Genomic DNA, 21,562 nt, shown 5'->3' with positions numbered 1-21,562 from the left:
TAGCAAGTGGTGTGAGGTATGCACGTGTGTGCGCATGCCGAAAAGGCATGCTGTCGGTCTGTAGACCGCCCAGCTAGGAAGCTGGTCTGAAAAGAAAAGGGTTGGAAACAGCTTGTCTCTTCCTTTTATAGGTGTTTCCGGTGTGTCTTTTGCACATGTGTGGATGTCCTTTGAAAGGGGAAGTGACGTTGTCCATGCGTGCTTACGAGAGTACATGTGTGTACGTTAGCGTTTGTGTATATGTGAGTGTATGTACGCGAACGTGAATATATGTACATATGTGGACGTGGGCGCGTATGTTTGTGTGCGTGTATGTATATGACAAGTAATATAGCTTGAAATGTGAACGTGTGTTTTTGTGTAAGACTAGAAAAGGCTCGCACAGAGGTACCTATGTTACTTAAATATGATTTTAACTTTTTAAAAATTCTTTTACAATAATTATTTTTATACTATTATTAAGTACTTACTAATTCTTTTGCAATAATTGCAATTTTTACGTCAATTTCTCTATCGAATCAAATATCATTCTTACTACAGGTGTAACACGACTTATGCCCATTTTCTTCCTCATATTTCTGTTTCCGTAAACTGCAAGAGGGCCATGAATTGTATGTACTGTCGGAATTTCATCTTGCTTCCAGATAAATCTGACGCTAAAGTAACTAACCTGAAAAAAAAATGACAGCATGAAACAAAAGAAGGGGGGGTAAAGAATAAAATATAAAGGTCTTGCTTTGAAACGGAGAAGAGACTTTATTCGCAATAAAATTAGTTGCAAATTTTTCCATTTGCGGGCATTAAATTTAAAAAACGCCAAGGTAACATATAATGAAAAAAATAACATTGGTTCTCATAATGAAGATGTTGTATCCAAGAACGAATACAATAATAAGATTCAAAATAGTAGTGTCTAATCACACTCTCTTATGTAGTAAATTTTAGGAGCATACTCACAAATTGAAAGCCAGTCAGGCACATGCGTTTTTCTTTTTCTTTTTTTTTTCTCGTTTAAAGTCCTTTTAGAATCTTCTCTCCTTCATTTGTGTGCAAACTGTAGACACACAGATGGATTTCAAAAGTATGGCCGCGTTGCATATCCGGGTATTCTTGCCGGGTTTGCTTCTTTGTAGGAGGTTCCAAAATTCCTTGTCATGTAAAATAAGGTATTTTCTTTTTAAATAATTACACTCCTTCAAAAATATGTGCAAAACCGTAGTCACGTAGATAGTTTCCAGAAGTATGCCTCGTCGCATACCCGGATTTTCTTCTTTGAAGGAGGCTCATCAAAATTCCATTTTCAGCGCCGGGCAATGAAACGAATGTCCAATCTCCACGTCGGCGGAATTTCAAAAGAGGGCGAATCTCGCGCTGGGCTCGTGACGTCATTACGGAGTTAGCATTTTCCTTTTCTCAATATTAAAGGGAGTTTCGTACAAACCCAAAATGTACGAAACTAAGAATCAAAAAAGATACGAAATACAAAAAAATCGAATACAAGAACCAGATAAAAAATAATAAATGTAAACGGGGGGGGGCACCATTATTGGTACAAAAAAAATCCCAACAATACAAAATTGAGGCGCTAATGCAGAGAGTGATCCCGCTATTTTTTAAATCGTATTTCCACGTTTAATTAAAGTTTTATGATATGTTTTTTTTTATTCAATTGTAAGGTTGAAGTACAGAATAGGTACAAACTACAAAACACCCTCCCCTCCCCGTGTTAAGAATGGCTTTTTAAATAATAACGTTATTATTGCAGCACGGATCACTCTCTACATAAGAATCAAAATTGAATTTTACAAAATAAATCCCAATAAACTTTAAACATTGGCAAATATAATCCAAACTTGATAGGAAAACAATTCGGCACATTTAACTAGTAAGCGGACATTTTTACACGAGGAATGAAATAATTATTACACCGTTTTACGATGACCTAAATCCATTGTTCTTTAGCAGTTAATTTTCTCATTAAATAATTTTACGTTTGATTCGCGTTTTTAATCTTTTAATTTTGATTCTTTTATATTTTTATATATTTTATTTCTTAATGAATTGAACACACAAAACAAAAGTTGTATCAATTTACTAAAGAAATCCTAACAAACAAAACAAATTTGCTGTTTTGAACACAAAAGAAACAACGAATTCATCCCGATTTTTTTCGTCCTGAAATGAAAGGTAAGTTTTTTCTTTTCTTTTTTTTTTAATTTAAAAAAAAAGACAAAACAAAAAAAACCCTATACAATAACTTCAATAAATTTGATGAAGAATCTTTCCACCCTTGAAAAATCCTTTAAAATTACCACTTTTATTGGTTTTCAGAAGCGCTGACATAGGTGTGTATCAGATTTTTTGATACCCCTAACACGAAACTGCGAATAAAATATAAAAAAAAACTCGTAATTTCTCTTTTAAACGTGGGCTATTTATTTTCTTTATGGATTATACTTCCGAAATAAACTATTAAAGTTGTATAAAAAGTAATAGAATTTTTTTTTTTAAACAGTAATGAAATTAATTGAATGTTACGAGTTCAGTATTTTTCAATTTTTGAACTTTAAAAATCTATCAAAATTATTCTATTGATTCTATTTTTAGGATACTTTCAGGGTCAATGTTAAATTTTATGCTCTTTCCAATAAACCGAATATAATATTTTAGACAAACGTTTTTTTTTAATTCACCCCCCACCATTTTGAAATGTCTATTAAAAAGTAAATAATTAATTTACTTATCAAAGTTTTATATATCACAAATTGGAGATAAAAGATTAATAAATAATATATTCAAATTTAAAACAAAAAAAGTAGTGTTTTTTAGAAATTTACCTGTAAAGTCCGAAGTTTAAAACTTTTTTTTTTTTAATCACGTTGTTTTTTTTTTTGTTTTTTTTTGTCTTTTTTTGTTTAATGAAACCTTGGTCCTTGCTCCTTTAATTGAAAAAAAGTCAGGGTTTGAATTACATTTTTCGAGTAGTTATAAGCTTGGAAAGACAGGGGGTGGAATTATTCAATATTTTTCACAAAGTTTCTGACACACCTTGTGTGGTAATTATTACTGACCGGAACTCGATGTGGAGGGGGGAGGCAGTGGAATTCTGGGAGGCAGTCGTTCAAGCAAAAGGTATAAAAAGGTGCTTGGTCGACTGATTATATAGTAGTAGTAGTTTGTTGTCCACCACGTGCGTCGGACTGAACTTTGCATAGCATCAACTTGTGGGTTATAAAAACACCCCTATCGTTGATGTGTTAGTTGGACTTTTTTGTTTAGTCAAGTTACACGTTTCACAGTTACTATTACAAAGACAATTTGTCGTTGTAAGCAACGAGGCAATACGTTGCAACTCCAGTTAGCCGAGAAAAGCCGAGAAGGATTCTCCACACAAGTTAAGAGTTTCATTGTTTTTTCCTTCTACGTCGAGTTCAGGTATAGCCGTTGAGTTGCAGAAACGCCTCCCCCCCCTTCAGTCGGTTAAAATCTGACACTAGCGCTGACATAGCACACATGAACAGAATTTGGGGGGATTTTTTTGACACCCTTAACACAAAACTGCAAATAAAATATACAAAACTCGTAATTTCTCTTTTCAAAGTGGTTTGTTTACTTTCATTGTGGAATATACTTCCAAAATCAACTATTAAAGTTTTTGGAAACATAATAGAAATATTATTTTTTATTTAAAAAAAAAAGTGTATACAAAGTCCCTGTGCGTGCTCATGCAGCCATTATCACTTTGATTTTTGAATTATATTTATTAGATATATATTTGTAACGTTCTCATATTTATTTTTGAATTATTTTTATTTGGCATATTTTTTAAAATTATCAATTTTTCTTTGGATTTTTCATTGTGTATATTTGGGTTTGTATTACTGTACACATAGATTCGAAAAGTTGTCAAAAAAACAAATATATAACAAATAGATGTTATCAAAGGCAAGATAAGTTACTTTTCTACCAAACTGGATATAGTTTTGTGTTTTTATTCAATGTAACATGTTTATTCAGCTCGAAAAAACATACAGTGTTTACCGATGTATTGGAAAATTCAAAATGGTGCCCGACTCTCTCTTTAACACGGGAAGTTTGGGAAAATGTATTATACATAATAAACTAGACAAAATACTATTAAAACCTCACCGAATATATGTCAACCTATGTCATGGTAACATATATTGAGCGAGTTTCTAACAGTATTTTGTCTAGTTTTTTATTTATAACACCTTTTCCCAAACTTTCCATATTAAAGAAAGAGTTAGGCGCCATCTTGAATTTTCCAATACATCGGTAAACACTATGAATTTTTGATTGGTATATTTCATAGCATTATTTCTTTAATTCTTGAATTATGTTTATTTGGTATTTATGAGGTTATCTATTTTTATTTTATAATATTTTGATGATGTTGTGTAGCAAAATGTAGTAGGCAAAAACCAGGAACAAGGATAGGAAATAGTCAGTTTCGCCCTGCACCGCCCACCTCTAGAAGAGAGGGATTTTTTGGCTGTTATGACCATAGAGAAAGAAGAAGGAGACAGAAAAGAAAAAAGGAAAAAAAGCAAAGAAATCTTGCTTCTCACAGATTTGTGGTTCATCACAAAGAACAATCTAACCGCCAGAACCACCTATGCAAAACACTCACTGACTGCTTCCCAGCGTTCTGCTTTTATAGCGGCCGGGAATTATATATTTGCATAATTGCGCGAGCGCACACTCGATTCTGCAAGAATTGCATGGGGTCCACGCCAATAAAAACCCATGGACGCTATCTTGGAACTCTCTTCCGCTCGGCTGGTAACACAACTGACATATCCAAGGTAAGCTCTTTATTTTCCCCCATTTCGGTTATTGCCAATTCTGCTTTAATCCTCCCTGATCTCATGATCACAAACAGGGAAGGGGAAGGCAGTCATCTTTGTCGGGTACTTCTTCGAAGAATCGAGGCAGCACTTCCTCATTGCTATTTTCTCATTACCACGGTTAATTCCACCAGTCTGTTCCATTATCCACTCTCGTGGTTCCATAGGCAGTATTTCACAATCAGGGCTGGTGGGCAGTATCCGTCTTTGTCGGGTACTCCTTTGTAAAGGTAAGAGGGGTGGTCCTTCTTCCGCTTGTTCAGTATGTGCATTATATGGCTCAAAATCCTCTCCATTGTCCTGCATCATACTCCCGGTCCTTTCAGAAGACATCGTACTGTCTGAGTCTTCCTCTTCCTCCGATGTAACATAATGGCAAGGGTGTAAATCCTTCACGTGGCGAGGCACACTGTTCACCAAAATCAATTGAGGGCTGATTACCTTGGTCACCACACCCTTGCCAAACCTTGTGGTACATCGATTTTGCGGTCTTTTGACCCACACGCAATCTCCAACCTGGTAAGATCTGTTCTTGGGACCTGGCGATGCAGTTGCAAGATTGGTCTCCTTTACTTGAACTTTGTATCGATAAATTCTGTTGGCAGGCACAGTAAAGGGAGATATGCTGTCTCTGGGTGTGATGTTATACTAGTAGACAGCCTCCTGTATGGGACACTGCATTCTAGCCGCTATTCATTTCAGTGTATGGTGACATTGCTCCGCTATGCCATTCCCGACTGGAGTATATGCACAACAGAATCGCAAGTGAATTCCCCATGTATGTGCAAATGCTTGAAACATGTTGGTGCAGAAAGCCATGTCATTGTCTAAAAGGATTTAATGTGGCGAGCCACATTCGAGGAACACTGTCTCCAACTGATGAGTCACGCTTGCTGAGTTCTGCTTCGTCAATTTCCTCCAAACGGAGAAATGCGATGGACCACACTCTGTTAAAGTTAAAAAATGGAAGGTGTCATAATGCGTGATATCCATTCCAATTTTCTGCCAATTCTCGTTCAATTCCAGCTTTGTCTTTTCCCACTTGACCGGCGCTGGATCAATGGACTGACATACCTCACATTTCTGTATGACCGTTTTAATGGTTGCTTTTCTCATGGTTAGGCAACTTTCACTGACAAAGTAGGAAGTGCGTCGCACCTCCCAGATGTCTACTACCTTTGTGAAAAGCCATGATTTTACTTTCATCCAGCTCGTCTGTGTGAACTGTGCCAATCACCGGGTGAAGCCCATTTTTCTTTTTTATCGCCTCAGACCACCGCTGTGGTACTCATGTCGATCGGTCTGTGATGTTTTGTGCTGATGGAACCAGCGTCACGTCCACTGTCAGCCCGTACTTTTTCCCGAGCTCCTTGAGAGTGCTTAGTCACCTCTTAGTAAGTATTTTGCTTGCTGCTTTTGTGCGTACTTCCACCTTTCCAGTTAGCATATCAGAGACCCAATGGTATAAGCATACAGAATCTGTCTTTATGTGTAGTATCCTGCCCAGCCGTTGAAGAGCTAAATTGATGCCTTTCAATATGGCGTCCAGTTCAGCTAAGTTCATGTGTTCAGTCATCTTCAGGTCACAGCCAACATGCGTCTTCCAACACAGTTTCACGCGTCTCCAAAGCTACACCAATTGCTAGGGAGCTAGCATCGACCCATACATTCAGCTCTTTGCTGTCCACACACCAATTTCACTGGGACAGATCGTCCTGCTGCACAGATTCTAAGATCTCAAACATCATACAATGCAGTACGGCATCCCTCGCTTCATCATCCCAGCCCTTTGTTACCGAACTTACTCTCCTTCTGAGTATTCCACAAGCCACACAAAACCAACCGCACACCAGAAAGTGCCCGACAAGTCGGCCACACAGGGAGAACATTGTTTATCGCGTAACAATACTGGGAGCCTGTGGAATTGCATTTTCTCATTTCCACCACAGTTCACTGCATTCGATCCTGACTGCCAATCCCAGCAACCGTGCACAGTCTTTCAACCTCTTCGGGTTCTTGCACTCCAACCCAAACTGCGTTAAGCGTTCTCTTACAGCGTCGCAGGCACCACGTCTTCATTGATAAAAATATCAATATAAGCAGATGCTGTGCGGCCTACAACTTCTTCCTGGCATAATATTTCGCTGACAATTGCTCTCATTATCAGGGGAGTCACATTCAAGCCGAATCTCAAACGGGTCAGACAGTATTTTTTCCTGTCGATTTCCACAGTCCGGTATGGCCACAGTGTCTCATGGACCTGTACTTGTAGGTATGCTCTCCTGAGGTCCAGTAGAGACATGTTACGTAGGTATGCTCTCCTGAGGTCCAGTAGAGACATGTTAGCACCTTTTTGTCTCCATTCGCACAGCTTAGCTGCACAAGTGTCTGCGTTGGCCATAAACACGTCTACGTAATGGTTTAGCTCCCGGTTGTCCATCACCGGGCGCACTTTAGCTTTGTTCTGCTGTATCACAGCCATCAGGGGAATTAAGCCTTTAAGGAGTCCCAATTTATTCTCTGGGTACGGCATGATCCCACCATTATCTATCCAGGTGCGGAGCTCCTGCATGTATTCTTCACGGATTTCTGACACTCGATCATGTAGTCTTTCAGGGGGGTGGTCCTCAGACAACTTCTACGATGCGGTCCACGTTTGGCTTTGATGGTCAAAGTTGGTGGTGAAATCCGGTTCATTAATACAAATGGTTGCGCATTTAATATTTTTCCATCCGCACTGGTCCTGTAGGTTCGACAATGACACCTCCCAGAGTTTTTATGGCATCGATCCCTAGAAGTAAGTCAAACCCCAGCAGTTTGCTACGCACCACCAACACATTGATCCTAGCAAACACACCTTCATCAGTGGATACAGAGAACGCTCCAACATCACAGCACGCATGGGATATTCCACCAATTCTTTCAACATTCACGTTTGTTTTTCTCCAAGACTGGCACTGGTCGGCATGTAAAATCGCCCTAGAGCATCCTGTATCAATAAGTGCCAAACATCGCGTCCTGTCAGCATGAGCGTCGTGTTCGCAATTTAGTGGAGAAGGAGACTGGCGCTTATGTGTCCTCTTGCTCATTTCCCAAGCAGTTCTGAGCCCAGTGTCCACTCTCACCGTACTGGTAAGACTGTGTTCTGCGTTTTCGACAGTCCTTCGCAAGGTGGCCTTTAACATAGCATTTAAAACAGGTCACATTAATAGGAATATTCTTGGCCCTGTTGTTCTTGGGTGAGCGTGTGGCCACAAACACATCCTGAATTTGTTCTCCAGTCGTCATCAAAATTCCCGCTCTCGACATTAAGCTCCTGCGTGGTCAGGGCTTCGATGTTCGGCGCCTGTTGAAGAGCAATTGAGATGACGTCAGGAAACTCAGTTACAAAAGTCAATTTCGTGAGTCTCTCTAGGCCATTTCCTGTGAACCCAGTCAATCCAACCAACTGCCTTATTTTGTTGACGTAAACATCCACACGTTCGCCAACCCATCTGACCATAGTTTTTTTTTCTGTATCCTGCAAACGCGTCATCGGTAAATGCCTCTTTTAATTGGGCCTCAATCTGGTCTATCTTCTTTTGATTGTCCTCCTTCATTTCCATGTAGAGGGCCAGTGCATCACCTATCAGATATTAAGGTATGAGACTTGCTATATCATACCTGCTGAAGGTGTACGAAAAGTCTCACTTTTTTCAGCCACGCTACAACATCTTGCCAGAGCATGGCTTGATGATATCACTGCTTATCCGCACCTTTGCCATAGTCGAGCCGAAATAGCTTGTAGCAAAATGTAGTCGGTAAAAATTAGGAACAAAGATAGGAATTAGTCAGTTTTGCCCTGCACCGCCCACCTCTAAAAGAGAGGAATTTCTTGGCTGTAATGACCGTCGTAAAAGAAGAAGACAGGAAAGAAAAAAAAGAAAGAGGCAGAAGAAAACTCGCTTCTCGCAGATTCATGGTTCGTCACAAAGGACAATCCAACCGCCAGAATCACCTACGCACAATCTGCAAAACACTCCTTGACTGCTTCCCAGCGTCCTGTCTTTATAGCGACCGGGAATTATATATTTGCATAATCGTGTGAGAGCGCACATGATTCTGCAAGAATTGCATGGGTTCAACGCCAATAAGAAACCATGGACGTCATCTTGGAACTCTCTTCCGATCGGCCCGCAACACAATAACAGATGTATCCAAGGTAAGCTCTTTATTTCCCCTCATTTTGGTTATTGCCAATTCTGCTACACGTGTCAATTTTATTTTCATTTGAAATATTTTATAGCATTATCAAATTTTATTTAGTATATTTTTATTACATTATAAATTTTTATTTGGTATACTTTATCACGTTATCAATCTTACTTTGGAACAATTTTTATCGAGTGTATCTTTAAAAGGTTATAAATTTTTTAATATTTTAATTTGGTACAATTTTTTAACGTTATCAATTTGATATTTTATTTGGTACATTTTTATTAGGATATCAATTTTTATTTGAAGTATTTTTCTAATCTTAGCCATTTTATTTGGCATATTTTTATTTGATATATATTTAAAATGTATTCAATCTTTCTTTTAAATGGTGTACCGACTACATTTTTATTCAATTAGCTAATATCTAAAAGTCTAAATATATGTATAAACTTCTTGTCAATATATATATAATTAGTTTTGTGTTACATACTGCAGACTATATATATGTATATATACATATATGTGTGTGAGTGTGTGTGTCTATATATATATATATGTGTGTGTCTATATATATATGTGTGTGTGTCTATATATATATATATGTGTGTGTCTATATATATATATGTGTGTGTCTATATATATATATGTGTGTGTGTCTATATATATATATATATATATATATATGTGTGTGTCTATATATATATATATATGTGTGTGTGTGTCTATATATATATGTGTGTGTGTCTATATATAGATATGTGTGTGTGTGTCTATATATATATATGTGTGTGTGTGTCTATATATATGTGTGTGTGTGTCTATATATATATATATGTGTGTGTGTGTGTGTGCCTATATATATATATATATGTGTAATCATCCACATACAGTACTTTTTCATTGTATCACAACTCATCTGCGGCTAGCCTAGCACTTTTCCCTAGCCAAGATTGAACTTACAACCATTGCGTTGATAGTCAGCAGTTCTATCCATCAGCCCATGGAAGTACCACTTGCAGGTTACCTCAACAAATGCCTATTTTGAATAAACATTTACTCATCGCTTTTATAGTGCTTGAGCTGTTTATTTTATTTCGAAACAAACAGCAAGCCTTGCTTCATAGCCATTTAAGTAGTGGGTGAGATACATTTACGACAGTGCTCTACCCAAAGAGGGATGGCTTAAATATATAATTTTGTTTTGTTGTATCACAACTTATCAGTGTAGCAAGACTAGCACCTTTTCTTAGCCGAGGATTGATTGCATTGATAGTCAGCTGTTCTACTCATTTGCCCATGGAATCTGCACGTGCAAATGATCTCAACAAATGTCCATTATAAATAAACATTCGCCCATTGCTTTTATAGTGCTCGAGCTGCATGTTCATTTACAAACCAACAGGGAGCATCACTTTGTGTGTGTGTGTGTAAATGCATCTGTCTCTAAATGTGTGTTTAATCTGTACATTACAATACATATTATCTGGGATTTCTTTTTTAAATTCTAAACTACTTAAAGAACAGCATGCGTTTTGGTAAATTACATCACAACCAAAAATTTCAACTTCTGGCTAAGAATGTGTTCAGTAGTTGAAAGTAAATTGCGAAAATAAGTTCTCTGTGTATTTAACACATACCAAAGTCTAGTTCAACACATTTTTTGTAGAATTGCACTACATTTTCATTACAAATACATTTAATGTAATTGTAACATTTTTTTTCCAAATCCTCAAAGAAATTCTTTTAACAAAGCCTCCACCCTATTCTACATATTTATAATGATTTACAAAATAATAACATTAATCTTTAGAAATCTATTTTATTTATGAGAAAGGACTTTTTAACTAATTTTTAATTTCACTGAACAATTTAATAAACCACAGAATTTTTTGTCCCGAAATAAGAATACTGAACACAACATATGACTTGAACGTAATATAATAGCCACACAGTGGGCCCAGAGGTGGAAATAGGCCAAAAAAATATTCTCTCATTTTTGTTCACAATTAGCATATTCCAAATCTGCATTAAATTTCATAAAAAACAAAAAAAAAATTAAGTCCAGAGCTCAACTAGAAGTTGTTTTATGATATTTTGAAGTTGCCCAGATCGCGAAAACTTTCACGCGCGCACTGTAACCAAGAGATTGCTGCTCTAAATCCAAGCGTTTGCAAAAAAATACCCTAAAATGGCCAAAAATTGCTATAAAAGACAGTTTATTCTTTTCTATGGGTTTGTGGTTGTGAAGGGATCATACCAGAAGAATAATTGCTTTCAAAAGATTAGAGTATATGAAAAATTCAGCATTTCATGGAGAAATTTGAGAAAAATTCGCATATAAATTGCTGTTTTTCGGGGGGTGAAATTGACTAAACTGGGACCTTCAATCCAAAATAAATCAAAAACGGCTATTCCTCACATATCAAAGTATAGTATTTTCTGAAAGTACAATCTTTACACTTTCAGAATCTGGCAGTTTTATGATGTGACTCTTAGCCGTTTTTTAGTTTATTGCTGATCAATTTCAGAGCCAATGTGACAGGTTTCGGATGTGACAGGTTTCGGATGAAAAAATCAGAGCTCCAATAACTCAATGCAGCAAAAATCCCCAAAAATTAAACTAAGGGACAGAAAAAAGATTTAACATGTTCCTGATTGTTTTAGGAGAGTGGAAGGAGCATATAAAGAGGATAATTGGTTTTAAGGCAATGTAAAAAAGGAGAAATTGGGGAATTTTTCTCTAAAATCTGACAAAAATAGCATTATTTCCTCCCTATTGTCCCCTAAAAGACAAACATTTTCCACACAAAAAAAGGAAAACTCAAAGAATAATCAATATAACCTCTAAACAATATTGTTAGTTACATCCTAGCCAATTTCTACCATTAAAACATGCTTTTAAGTTGATTTATTTCCATTTGTAGCCATTTTCAGGAAATCATATTTGAAAATTCGAAGGTGTAGAATAAAGGGCATTATTGCAAACTTTTAATTCACATATTTCGACATCCGTACAATCTTTTTCAATTCTGTAAAAAGCAGTATATTTGTGGATTGAAACTCTTAATGCAATGAATAATTGAGCCAAGACCCTCCAGCTCTTGACTTGAAATTGATGGATCAACCATACACCAAATTCATGCCGCACACTTTGACCATTGTTTCTAATCAGGGAGTCTGAAACTGATGAGGATCTCCTGAATCTCGTAATACCCACAACAGACAAGGCACGCTCTGAGCTGAAAGAAGAAGGTGTGTGTGTGAAATATCAGGAGGACAATGCTGTTAATGTGAAGGTAACCATTCATGACTCAATGAAAGATCTCAAATTCAAGAGACATATATCTGGTTTAGGTGGAGCTGATTGCATCCTTTGTATCAGTCAAACGAAAGATTGGACAGATCACGAAAAAGTTTCTGCAAGATTTCCAATTGAAAGGTCTGAAGAGGAAACGTTGAAGCTTTATGAACAGTTGGTTAATGAAGAGGGTGATGTGCCTACTGAAGCAGGAGACTTTGAAGTTCGTCAAGGGCTTACTAAAAAACCACTTACCACATCGGACCAAACAAACATCTGCGTCACCCATTCATACATTAATGTCACCACATGGTTTTTGAAAGTTCTGTATCGATGTCATATAGATTACAAGAATTGGGTCCAGAAATCTGGACAACTTGGTGAACCAATTCGGCAATCCAGAGAAAGAGTACTTGATGTGATTCTTCATGCCACAGGACTTTACCTCAATCGATGCAACAAAGCAAATGGAAAAGGTGGGACATCAACAGATGGTAACCAGGGGAGACGATTTTTCTCTGAGGAGGTACTCTGTGCCATCACAGAGTTGCTCTCAGGTCGTTCCTCCATTAAACATCAAGAAAACATTCTCCTTCTGCATCGCCAACTTTCCACCATTCTGTCCGTTGTGTCGTCTACACAGAAAGTTGACTTGACCAAGCTCAAGGACTTATGTGACACAGCTACATACAACATAATCGACAATTTTCCTTGGATCAGGATCAACCAAACTTTGCATGGAACACTTCATCACTCAGTCGAGTTGATTGGTTTGAATGATGGTCACGGTCTTGGAGGTATGTCTGAGGAATGCTTAGAAGCCAACAACAAAGATATTCGGAACTATCTCCAGTTTTTGTCTCGGAAAATCTCACCTATTGCACAGCTGACAGATGTGATGAGCAGGTTATTAGAACGATCTGATCCTGTCATATGTCAGTTGAGTGCACGGATCCAGCATCCGAAATATTGCACAGAATGTGGTGCCACTGATCACACTATTCGTTCACATGCTAGACTGTTTAACCTCCCAAAAAGATGGTATTATTCTCTTGTAGAGAATATTCTTTTGAATTAATGCAATGCTATTGTCTACCATGAAATGGGTATTGTTCTGCATAGATTTCACTGACCCATGTATTGGTAAGAGTCGTTTTATTCATTGTTTCCCTAGTATATTGTAAATCATATTTGCAATGCCTTGTTCAGCTTGTTGAAATGCTTTGTCTCTTTTCTTGATCTTTTTTCTCTTTGATCTTAGCCATTAGTTTCAGAAAAATAAAATGAATGGATCGAAAGTTACAGGCCCAAATGTGTCATGTTCAACCAATTTAGGGCATTTTGACCTATTGTGGCCCTCTCAAGGACCCCGGAACTTACTGAAAATGGGCAAACAGTGCAGTTTCGGGTGTAAAACATCCATTTTTGAGTTCAGCACCATGGAAAACTACTAAATAGACATACATATCAATAATTTTCAAAAATCTGAGAATGTTACATTTCCCCTTATAAAAGTGTACCTCCATGCAAAATTTCAGAAAAATACAATGGATAGTCATTGAGAATTTTGGAATGCACGCACGAGGGTGAATTATAAGGTCCAAATCCGACTAAAGTCAGGGATATTCTTGGACCCCAAAATGGGAAAAATAGCCTGGAAACCATTTTATTTATGCTCCGATAGTACTCACAGTGTTGTAAATGATTATTCTGACGTAATAAGCTTTTTTTTAGGTCGCATAAGTCAGTAAAATCTGTGTCACAATCCTATTTCCAAAGTTTCGCGATCTGGGTGCACTGTGAGCCACTGAGTTTCAATATTCATTATTAATATTGAACACATTCGTTATACAATTTTAGCTTAGTTTTAATCATAGCCAGATAATTTATGCAGTGAATTTACTACGAAATATATATGCACTGCATGTGTTATATTTCTGTTAGGAAACACCTCTCCTCTAAATTACTGCTCTCTAATTAAATGTTTGACTTGCCCGAGATTTGAGTACTGCCAGGAATGATGACTTAATGATCCCTTTACCAGCTTGTATACTTTTGCGACAAAAACGAATGTCACTTGTTAATCCCCTTGTATACCATTTATGAGCAATGCCTAAACATATGGACCATGGCTGATGCACATTAGTCAACGTCATAAAAGACAAACAATGACAGAAAGAGCATCCATTACTATCATGATATGTATTTTACTTGTTTGATTTATTCCCGTTTTTAGTATTTAAGTACAAACCTAAACACATAAAGAAATAAAAGAATTAATGCAAATTTTTACAGCTTTATTACTTTATATGCTTTTCTTACATGTGAATAATTTTAAAATCATATAAAATTATATGAATGTGTTAATCCTATCCTTATAAAATGCTTGGTTACATTTTTGCACAAAGTTTAGGGAGGTAAGGTCAAGTAAGATATTGATGACAGGTTTATAGTAATAAAAAATTGCCTTACTAATATTTAAAGATCAAACATTAAACATCCTGTGGTTACAAATAATTTTACGTTCAGATGAATTAAAGGTGAACTGGTATTTATAGATAAAACATTCAAGATGTTTCTTATATTGTTTTTCATCTAAAACAAGGCGCATTACCACATGGACCTAATAGACTGCTATAGAAAACTACTAACAGTGGATTGTAGGTAGTTGAGTAGGGAGATGTTTGCTCAAATGTATTTAAACTTCTGCATTTCATTACAGTCATGAAAACAGGACACTGGAGAAATTCCAAAGGAGTGGTCCATATGAGGTAGCTATTTGTGTTGAAGGCTTTTTGGCATCTAGATACACAACAGTAAAAGGGTAGGAATTTGCTGCGTATTGGATTGATCAAAGTATATACGTCAAGGGGGTATAATTGCTATAAATTAATCAGAGCGCTTGTAAAACTGTCATAGATATACAATATTTCTCTGGTGGAAAAGATGATGAAGCTTGGGCATAGGTGCAGGACTTATTAGGTTTGAGATTCTTTTTGAACCCCCTCTAAGATGAAGATGCACCAAATTCAGAGCCCAGATGTGGCAACAATGCTCCATGCATGTGCGAATGTTGGCATTGTAGATGCATAGGATTTTTAACAGGGTTGAGAAAACTCTCCTTTGAAGCAGCCTTGGCTGTATCCTCAAAGTATTTGTTGATGTATATGATAATTATTAATTTAAAAATTTGCTTGTGCTAATTTTTGATATAAAAACATAGGACACATCGAGAAGTTAAACGCATGTAGTTACAAATAATAGTAATATTCAGATAAATTAGAAATGAATGGATAGTTCTCGTCAAGTTTAGATTGGCATTATAGGATTAACACACTGAGAAATATATAAGATAGAAACAAAAACTAAAAACCATAGATTAAAAAAATATGTCGAGAACATTACTGTAGCTTTTCCAACCAAATTAGTAATTTTTGGGCACGAAAAAGCTTGCAAGAAAATGTAAACATTTTTATGAAAAATCATAAAAATGTTTACATTTTCTTGAAAAATCATAAAAATGTTTACATTTTCTTGCAAGCTTTTTCGTGCCCAAAAATTACTAATTTGGTTGGAAAAGCTACAGTAATGTTCTCGACATATCAAATATATGCATGTGATTTAGGAAGGCAGAAACAAAGGTAATAAGAACCTTTTCTTTGAACCTATAGAAATTTATGTATGGCACAAGCACGTTGACACACCGGTTCTTGCCAGATCACTGAAGTTAAGCAACGTTGAGCCTGGCCAGTACCAGATGGGTGACCATTTGGGAATGCTAGGCGCTGTATGTACTTTCTGGGAAGCGTGAGGCCAGCACCTTCACTCTGTAAAAATTGTATAAAAGAGTACCAAGACTGAAAATAGTCCATTCTATATATATAGAATCAGTGATTTTGGACAATATATATATAAGATAGAAACAAAAACTAAACACCATAAATTCAAAAAATATATCGAGAACATTACTGTAGCTCTTCCAACCAAATTAGTAACTTTTGGGCATGAAAAAAAGCTTCTTGCAAGAAAATGTAAACATTTTTATGATTTTGCAATAAGAACCTTTTCTTTAAACCTATAGAAATTTGTGTACGGCACAATCACATTGACACATTGGTTCTCGCTAGTTAAGCAATGTTGAGCGTGGCAAGTACCAGATGAGTGACCAGATGGGTGCTGTATGTACCTTCTGGGAAGGTTGGGCGTGAGGCCAGCGCCCTCACCCTGTAAAAAGAACTCCTCGCTATAAAAGCATCTACAAAGTTGTAGATTGCTTATGCCCTTCAGGGGCTCAAGGCTATGGGATGAATAGAAATTTATGACAATAGTTAAGATGAAGATTTATGTATGTATATAGGTTAATTTATTATATATATAATTAACTAAATATATATATTCTCTTTAAAATACAAATCTATTAAGATAATAAAAGCTCTACCCGATTAAAAGGAGCAATTTATAAATTGAATTAAAAAGATGAAAAACAAAAGTTACATAAAACTTTAGCAAAGCATCAGATCAATAAGGACAACAACGGAAAAGAACCACTTTTGGTCATGCTATTTCGAAGCTAAATGCTTCCCATCATAAGAGGAAAAAGATTGGCATAATACTTGTATAAGTGTATGCAAAAAACAACTTTAAAACATTTAGATTAGAGATGAACAAAAAGAAAAGGATGAATAATAATGGTGATGAAAAAGAACTGTAGAGGTAGGGAAGTAGTAGAAAGAGAAGAACAGGAATTATAATAAACAATAGATGCAATGTGGAAAGAATCTAAAAGCCAAAGATGAATTATAATTTAATTTTCCCTGGGAGAAAGACCCCCCAAAAAAGTTCATATGAAAGTAAATGATTTGAAAGTACTCATCAAAATATTTCTCTACCTATACTTCATATACTTGCAGTTGTTTTGCTTTACAATGTAAATCACTGGTGAAGTTGAAATGTAACCAACAATATTAATTACACTAAAAGTTGGAAAATTTTATTGTCAGAGCGGATTACAACAAACAGGACGGGAGTCTCAATATATATATATATATATATATATATATATATATATATATATATATAATGATGGGACGATTCCAATATTTTTCCTGATTCTTATGCGATTACCGATTCCAATTCTTTATAAATCCCTACATATTTAATTATAAAATCGTTATTTTGTATCTTTTACTGTAAAAATATGTCTTGCCTATATATTCTCAAATATAAGAACACACTTGTGAAGAGGTGAAATGTAAAAACAAACTTGTGATGGGGTGAAATGTAAGAACACTTGTGATGGGGTGAAATGTAAGAACACTTGTGATGGGGTGAAATGTAAGAACACTTGTGATGGGGTGAAATGTAAGAACACTTGTGATGGGGTGAAATGTAAGAACACTTGTGATGGGGTGAAATGTAAGAACACTTGTGAAGGGGTGAAATGTAAAAACACACTTGTGATGGGGTGAAATGTAAGAACACTTGTGATGGGGTGAAATGTAAGAACACTTGTGATGGGGTGAAATGTAAGAACACTTGTGAAGGGGTGAAATGTAAAAACACACTTGTGATGGGGTGAAATGTAAGAACACTTGTGATGGGGTGAAATGTAAGAACACTTGTGATGGGATGAAATGTAAGAACACTTGTGAAGGGGTGAAATGTAAAAACACACTTGTGAAGCGGTGAAATGTAAGAACACACTTGTGAGGGGGTGACCTTGAGATTTGTCTTTCTGCAAATTTAAATCAATAAATATTTATTATTTTATTATATCTACCAGCAGTGGAAGATGTCTCTTAAACCAAAATTAAATAAAAAAGATAATTTAAGGAATCAGTTTTGGCATTAGAAAATAGGCTCAAATTTTTCCAATTCTCATACTCCAAAAAGATACGATATCTCCGATTCCAATATATATATTTCTTCTTTTCTCACCACAATGATAATCATAAAACAACTCACTGTGTAAGTGTTTAAAGAATATATATCGCAAGCAACAATTGTATTGAGTAATTCTTTGTCAAGTTAGAAAACATCTAGTTATTTTTCACTATAATATTTAAGATGAAAGTAATTGATGTGTTATGCGTTCAATCCAATAATATTAACAACAGTAAACAATTCTAGTGTTTGAACAACATTGTTGCAAATATTGACATTCATTTCTTTTTATTTGCAGATGTTCCTGTTTTAACAACTTTATTGAATTTTAATCGATCGTCACTTTCTTTCAAATTATTCCATAGACATTTATTGCTTCACGTGAAAGATTTTTCAGAACATCGAATTGTCTTCAACAATGGAAAAATAACTCATATCAAAGATATTTGTTTGTGAAGCGTATTTTATGTTAAAATAAATTAACAGTTATGAAGGGATAGAATCTAAAACAAATATACTCTTCCGAAAAAAATATTCAGTATAAAAATCACAGGACAAAACATTTTTTACATGAAGTAAAAGCTATATTTTTGAGAAGTATGTGCTCTTTCTTTAATTAGCTTAAACATCAATGAACTTAAACTAGAATACGAAAATAAAATGCCAAGTTATTTTTACTGCATTGATAATTTTGTTCCAACATTAATTTTATCAAACATGCAAGTAAACACCGTGGAAAAGCCACATTCTTGTCAAGTATGTGGATATTCTTGTTCTCAAAAAGCACAATTGGCAACACATGTAAGAACTCACACTGGGGAAAAGCCATATTCCTGTGATTTGTGTGGATATTCTTCTTCTAAAAAATCAAATTTAGTGACACATACAAGAACGCACACTGGGGAAAAACCATATTCCTGCAAAGTGTGTGGATGGTCTTGTTCTGTAAAATCAAGTTTAGTGAGACATATGGGATCTCACACTGATGAAAAGCCACATTCTTGTGAGGTATGTGGCTATTCTTGTTCAGTTAAAGCACGTTTAGAGAAACATATAAGAACTCACACTGGGGAAAAGCCTTATTCTTGTCAAGTGTGTGGATATTCTTGTTCCGACAAATCTAATTTAGTGAGGCATATGAAAACTCACACTGGACATTTTTAAAATAGGGGTAAATGTCAGACATCTGGTGGGATGTCCCACCCCTAGAAGAAAAAGATGAAGAAAAATGAAAAAAGAGAGAGAAAAGCCACATTCTTGTTAAGTGTGCGGATATTCTTGTTCTGAAAAATAAAGTGTAGTGAAAATGAAGAATACATACTGGAGAAAAGCATCATTGAGTTGTCGTGATAGTCGTGTTCAGTTAAGTCACATTTAGTTACATAGAGAAGAAAAAAGTCACACTTATGTGAATTGTGTGGATATGCTTGTTCTAAACAATCAAATTAATGTAACATATGAGCTCACACTGGATAAAACCACATTTTTGTGAATTATGTGGATATTCGTTTCCTCAAAATCATATTTACTAAGACATATGAGAACGCACACCTGCTGTGTAACCTGACATAGTTACATGGAATAAGTTAGAGAGTTGCAATCTTGATTGAAGTGAGTGTTCCTAATGATGGAGGGCTGAACAGAGCTGAAAGGGAGAAACAGACCAAATATCAAGGTCTCATGTATGATATGAAAAGAAACTGGAATTTTAGAGAGATATCAATCATACCAATCATTATAGGTGCAACAGGGCTTATGAAGAAGAACCTGAAGTTCTATCTAACTAATATTCCTGGTGAACCAAGTACAAAAGAGATCCAGACAATTGCACTTAAGGGAACAATGAGGATACTAAAAAGAGCTCTCGGTTGGGTTCAATAAAAAGCAGGGCAATGTTGGCAGCTGGTCTGGCTGTCCCATACCCAGCGTTACAATCTTCAAAGGAAGAAAATTAAAAGAAAATGTTAGAAAGACATGAGAACACACACTTTGTTAAAGAATACAAAGTATGACTTAAAAAGGTACGCAACAAGAATACATAGTACACCTTAAAAACTGTCAACAAAAATATATTGTATGCCATAAAAACACAATAAAAGAGAATATGTAGTGTGCATTAAAAAGATGCTCAAATCTTAATTAAACCCCAAAAATAAAATTTATGCAATAAACCAGCTAGCAATCCCTCTTTAATGGTTTCACTATTATTGACTGGCTTTAATATAATATCAATAGCCTAGATACAAAGATAAGGAAATTGCTATCGTTACATAAAATAATATACTGAACGTAATGCATGAAGAGGATATACCTACAACGAAAAGAAAGCCTTACAAAAATAAACCATACATAATGAGACTCAATAGTAAGCATGGGGTAGTACATTCAAACTCAACAGGTGGAGATACTAGAGGATACAGTCGAGGTATATGATGAACCAGCAACACAGATGGTAATAAAGAAAAGAAGGAAATACACAGACATCGAGTTAGAAACCAAAAACACAAGGATGGAAAATCACAAGAGCTGGAAAGTTCCTGGAAGAAACTTAAGCAGAAATATATAGACATTGATGCTTAACACCAATGGTTCAATTTTTCTCTGATGAGGAAAGGCTCATTGTAGTTTGACAAGATCACATATTATTCACAAATTGCTTCAAATCATTGGCCTTAGAGCAATTGGCCAGTGCAGGTTTTGCCACTCAGAAATTAAGAGCTCAATCAGCTAATGCATGGATGCCTAATCCTCTTGGCAGATTGTCTTTATACTGCCCGTCACAATAAAGTATGTAAATTCTTACATTGGAAAATCTGTGGAGCAATGCGGCTTATAATAAAGTCAGACCTAGAAGCTTGTAAATGCATGGAGCCTCCCCAAGATGAGTGCTATTCATTTCAATTGATGCCAGACTGGGATCAGAACATTGATGATGTAAAAATAGAAGTTTGGTTTTAGATGGATTAAAATAAACTAGCCACCTCTTTCCCCATTGCACCACGTGTTCAAGGTCAGAAAAAAAGTGTTGAAACATAAACCATCATTGATAACATCAAAAAGAAACGTGACAGTGTTCTCTGGCAAAGAATACAGGCGTGCAGATACATAAATTCAAAGCCTCCAAGCCAGACATTGTAATAAGAACAAGCATGAGAGAACAATGCTCATTGTCCATGTCACAGTCCCAACTGACGGGGAAAAGATAACAGAATATCAGGACCTAAAGAATGATCTACAAACGTCATTGTCTATGAAAGAAATAGTATTATACTGGTTGTGATAATAGTAATTGGCCTTATAAAAGAAAATCTGCAGA

The 21,562-nt window shown here is 35.8% G+C and overlaps 1 long non-coding RNA gene across 1 annotated transcript; it reads left to right on the top strand.

Annotated features, from left to right (window-relative positions):
• The first annotated feature begins 1,953 nt into the window (after window positions 1–1,953).
• Window positions 1,954–20,344, top strand: LOC145239983 (uncharacterized). The gene is made up of 2 exons (XR_013862454.1): window positions 1,954–2,187; window positions 18,545–20,344. It is a non-coding gene; the product is annotated as an uncharacterized LOC145239983 (long non-coding RNA).
• The last annotated feature ends 1,218 nt before the right edge of the window (window positions 20,345–21,562 follow it).

Source organism: Euprymna scolopes, chromosome 19, assembly GCF_053919585.1.
Source record: "Euprymna scolopes isolate OS-2025 chromosome 19, ASM5391958v1, whole genome shotgun sequence".
NCBI lineage: Eukaryota > Metazoa > Mollusca > Cephalopoda > Sepiida > Sepiolidae > Euprymna > Euprymna scolopes.
Note: the sequence above shows the minus strand (reverse complement) of the source record. Positions and strands in the feature narration are given on the sequence as shown.